The sequence below is a fragment of the Gavialis gangeticus genome, unplaced genomic scaffold, assembly GCF_001723915.1.
Source record: "Gavialis gangeticus isolate Ggan-Ray unplaced genomic scaffold, GavGan_comp1, whole genome shotgun sequence".
NCBI classification, from domain to species: Eukaryota; Metazoa; Chordata; order Crocodylia; family Gavialidae; genus Gavialis; species Gavialis gangeticus.
The window spans coordinates 6,897,300-6,902,326 of NW_017729019.1; the positions used below are offsets into that span (position 1 = coordinate 6,897,300).

The 5,027-nt window shown below is 45.1% G+C and overlaps 1 protein-coding gene across 1 annotated transcript in view; it reads left to right on the top strand.

Moving 5' to 3' along the window:
- Positions 1-5,027, top strand: part of MDM4 (MDM4, p53 regulator) — a 32,532-nt gene that overhangs the window by 313 nt on the left and 27,192 nt on the right. The window lies entirely within an intron of this gene.

Below are 5,027 nucleotides of genomic sequence, written 5' to 3' on the forward strand. Positions count from 1 at the left end.
AGGCGGCGGGTGTCGCGCGGGGTCCGGGGGGGCGGGCGGGCGGGGAGAGCCGGGCCGAGAGCGGGGAGTCAGTAGGAGACGGAACCGCCGCCGGGACAGAGACCTCCGTGCGCAGCTGGCCTGTGATCCGCGCACACGGCCTTTCACTACAGCTAGGCCCATATCTATTTCTCACTAGAATGTAAACACACACGTGCGTGTGCATGTCCGGGGGTGTGCGTGCATATGTGTGTGCATGCTTGCGCGTGCCCATGCATGCACATGCGTGCGTGACGGCAGGTGCATACGTGCAGATGCACGCGTGTGCGCAAATGTGCGTGCATGAGTGCAGATGCGTGTGCACAAATGTGCGTGCATGAGTGGAGCTGTGCATGCATGAGTGCAGATGCGTGTGCACAAATGTGCGTGCGTGCAGCTGTGCGTGCATGCGTGCAGATCCGTGTGCATGCAGATGGGCGTGAGTGAGGTGATGCGTGTGCACAGATGTATGTGTGCATGCACTTGTATGTGTGGTGTAATATATAGGAAGTGTGTGCATGTGTGCAGGTGCATGCACATTCATTTCATACTTCTATATCCTTCCTGTTTCCAGCACAGTCATTTCAGTAAGGAAGCAGCAGCACATCTGGGCTGCCACAGTTTCCCCTTCTGCGACTGCCCGCGGCCCCTCCGCGCGCCCCTCTGGCCGGGCTGGAAGCTGTGGTTGACTCTGTACAACCCGAGGCCTTGCCATGAAAGCGGCGGTGGCGGCACTCGGAAATCACAGTGCCTTCCTGGGCTCCCCCCTCCCCCAGGTCTCTGGTTAGATTAGTTTTCAGATATGTTTCGGGGTGTGCTTTGCAGTCATCTAACGGCACATGGTGTTCAGCTAGTGGATGGGTATGGTACCTGTCCCGTCAATAAAAGATGATGCTTTGACAAGTGTTTCATATTCCTGTACTCTTGTTTTGGAGAGCACATTTTTTTTCTTTCTTTAAGCTTTTTCTTTGCTTAATTATGAGTTTAAAATGCTGGTGCCTTGGACAGCACTGAGAGGAGCTTGCGACTGCCTCTTTGGAGGGAACATTAGGATAGGAAGTCCATACATCATCTGTGGTGCCATTAGTTTGATGCCAGAAGCCAGCACGCCTGCCCAGGACCAAACACTGGTTAAGACCCAGCTGCATTTAGCAGATTGGCTCCTCCCCATCGCTAAGTGCAGCTTAGAAACAAGGAAGCATTTTAGGAAGGGAGTAGCAGCTCCCATGTTAGGGAGCAACAGAAGAGTGCAGGTCCAAAAATTATTAGAACATGCCATGCCAAGGAGTGAGCTTCATTTTATTTTCCAGAGATTCACTTATTTTCCAAAATGGTTGGTATGGCTGAACTGGTGCCAGCTTAGCAAGAAACTGTGTTGTTCATTGAGGTTAGTTAAAATAGAACTGAAAGACTGCAATGCAGATATCCAGATAATTGTGGTTCAGGCTGATGAAGCATGTTCTGAAGAAATCAAATTTAAAACTTGAACCCTGTGTCTTCTTCAGGGAAGAGTTAGGGAGACGTTGCTAGGAAATAATGAGTGCTGTTACATTGTACTGATTCTAGGGGTCCGAGGGCAAGTTGTTCCTAGCTAAGGGCTTTGTTTTTTGGTCTAAGTATCTTTGGTCTGGCACTGGTTAACCTCCTAAATCTTACAGCCTTTGCAGCTCTGCCAGGGAAAGCATCTCCCCAATTGCTAATGCAGTTTTCAGGTGACAGCTGGCATTTGAGCCATTCTTGTGCAGACCTGTTCAGTAGCTGAGTAACAGCTGTACTAGAGCCATCAGCAGTGAAGCTGCATTGTGGAAATTTTTAGTAGAGATTGTGTTGACAGCCTAATTGCAGCACCATTTTTCGGAAGTCTGTTAAAGGCAGTGTACCTGGGTTTCGCAGGTGGATGTACAGGTGAATGTGCTTAGAGGTACATTAATAAAGTGCATTACTGTTTCAGAGTAGGGACAAAAAGCCCTTAGTAATGGGGTGTGCAGATTCCCCTCCTTATGCAAGAGGTAGATATGCCTACAGCATAACAGGCTTTCTTGTACTGTACTGTATCACTGCTGCCAAGATGTGTGTCGTTCTCAGTCTCGGGTTCCTTAGATCCATGGTTTTAAACCTGTGGTCCGCAGACCTCCGGGGGTCCCTAGAACATGTCTAAGGGGTTTGCAAAAGATAACAGTGAGAAATCACAAGCATGTGAATACCCACACTTGCAATTCAGAGGGGTCCGTCCATAGCTCCATGCAAATTTGTTAGGGGTCTGCAAATGGAAGAGGTTGAAAACCACTGCTGTAGATTATACATTAAATACTCTGGCACTGCACTGGAGGGGGACACTATGAAACCACCATAACAAAAGCTTTATAACCCAAGAAAAGTAGGTTGTCACCTATGAAATCTCATGTGACTGAACAAGTTAGTGCCACCCTGTCTTACCTTCTGCCCAACTTAAGGCTAACAGATCTAGATATCTTTTACTGCAAGTCTTATCACACTTCCCCTGAACAAATGCTTTAGAGCCAACTGTCAGGGAAACAAGTGGTAGAGAAAAACTGAGTCCTGTAGCAAAAGCAGAAGAAATCTTGCTTATGATTTTCAAGAAACAGGAAAAAACAGGCCCAGAATCTTAAAGCAAACAAATATTATGCATGCCAGCCAAGAACAGCCAGCTAAAGACAGGCTGGTTGTGAAAGTGAAACTTTGATACTCTTGATAAGTCTTGTTTGCTGTCCTTACAAAGAGAGGCAGTGTTTAGTGTGCAAAGCCCGCAACTACCCATTGCTTTGTTCCTTGTTCTGCCACTGAGTAGCCGGTTGGTATTTGTCACATCAATTAGAGCCTCAGCATAAGTTTTTAAAAACATATTTTTCTCTTGGAAAATTGCCTTGTTGTTGGAAGTGGGGGTGCAGCAGGGACTAGTGGATAAGACACTGGGCGGTGGCTTTTCTTCCTAGCTCAGTCGCTGATTTGCTGTGCCTGCTGGCTTTGGGTGAGGCACTTCCCCTCCTGCACAACTTTAGCTGGGTTGCAGCCAATTCAGGGTAGGGACTAGACTTTATTCTTTCTATGCCTTGCATGTCAAGATCCTCCTTTTATGTGGGGCTGCTGACTACTACTCGGACAGTTCCTCTAAATCATAAGGAACTGGATGCCTCTGCTCATACAAAAGCCTCTCAATCGATATCAGTTTTTGTAATAGGTGTTGCAAGATAAAAGGTTTGTTCCTTCCCTGGCCTCTGAAATGCTGGAAGCTGCTGGGGGCTTGGGTCAGAGGTTGGGTTAGTCTATAAAATGCCAAGAGCAGGGTCTCTTTCTGCTATTGTGAAACAGGCTACGTGGTAGATGATCAACCTGTGGGCTGACCCTGTATGGCATTGCTTATATTCTTATTTGTGCAGGTTTTATATTAAAACAGAGCTTCCCTTCCCCCCAGCCTTGTTTGGGATATCTGTCCCTTCACAGCATCTAATGATGATGGAGCAACCCCTCTGCTTATGCTGTGCATCTCTGATTTAGTTAGGGTAGATTTGCACTATTGTAGATAACTTGAGATTTCCAGCCCATCCCTGCTCTGACATTTGCATACAATATATCATATGCCTTTACAGTGTTCTGTAGCAGGAGTAAAGCAAGTGAGTTCAAAGGGTCTTAAATGTTTTACTACTTATTTAGCAGCTCTTAGACCGTTTTATCTTGGTTTGCCCATATCTGTCCCTAAAACCCAGGTGAGATCCCATGTGCCAATTCAGATTCAGCTACTGTACAGTAAGAAATAAGATTGAACTTCTTCAGTGGAAAGAAATTGGTTGATAGACACAAGAGAAAGCAGGTGTTTTTCTGATGCTAATTGAACAGGTGACAAGTTGTGGGGAGGCATTACTAGTGTAGTGTGGTATTGGATTATGGAACAGGTTTATCCAGAGAGGTGAAGGACTGTCGATCTTTGGAGGTTTTCAGGGCCCGGCTAGACAAAGCCTTGGCTGGGATGATCTAGCTGGGAATGGTCCTGCTTGGAGCAGGGGGTTGGACTAGATGCCACCTCCTGAAGTCCCTTCCAAGCTGAACTTGCTATGATTTCTCTGGTACCATGTTTTGTGTTTTCCCCTCCCTTTAACCGTTTGAATCCAAAATTGATTCTGTTGTGGAAGGAAAGTTTCTGAAATACAATTTACTGGATTTTTTTTAAAAGGAGTAGTTTATCAGTAGAAGCTCGCCTTATGCAGTGCATGCCTTTGAAAAGGAAAAGCCCATTAAGATGGGCCCATTGCAAATAAGTTTGTCTGCACCAGGATTCTAGACACATCAGCAGTGACAAATACACTGCCATTGATGGTTGATTTAAAGAGGTTTACAGAGCAATTTGCCAATGATCCATTTTTTTCTTTTAAATTGAAGCAATCAATTTAAAACTAGAACTGGATTTTTTTCTCCCCTCTCCCTTTAAATTGGTTTTGCAATAAAAGAATGTTGCATAATTTTTTTTGCAAGTGTTAATTGTTAACATTTATCTCTCAAAGTTTAGCTTGTTTTTGTTTCATTATTGGCAGTTCTTTGAGTATCTTCAAAGACTGAACGTTCCTATAACATGGCACATATATCACAAGTGAAAAATAAAACTTCGGCAAATGAAGTCTGGACCCATTAAAATGGATTTTTTAAATGGAGGTTCTGAATTTTCCACGCTACAATTTGCAAAATAGATTTTTTTTTTTGAAGTGCATAAAATAAGTCTTCAGTGCAGCACCGCCACCTTTATTGCGGTAGGCAATACAAGGCTTCTGTGCAATACAAATGTTGCTCTGCAATTGTACACTGTTCCTGAGGGAATATCAAGCCAGCATTAGTGTGCAACTCTAAGCGAGAACAGAAGAGCAAAAATTAACTAACCTGAAGGCAAGCAGAATAAAAAAAATGCAAAGGGTCAGTTTACCATTGTATAACTGAAAACACTGGATGCTTTTTATAACATGGGGTCAGATGTAGCAGGACAGCTTCCCCTCCCCCCCCCC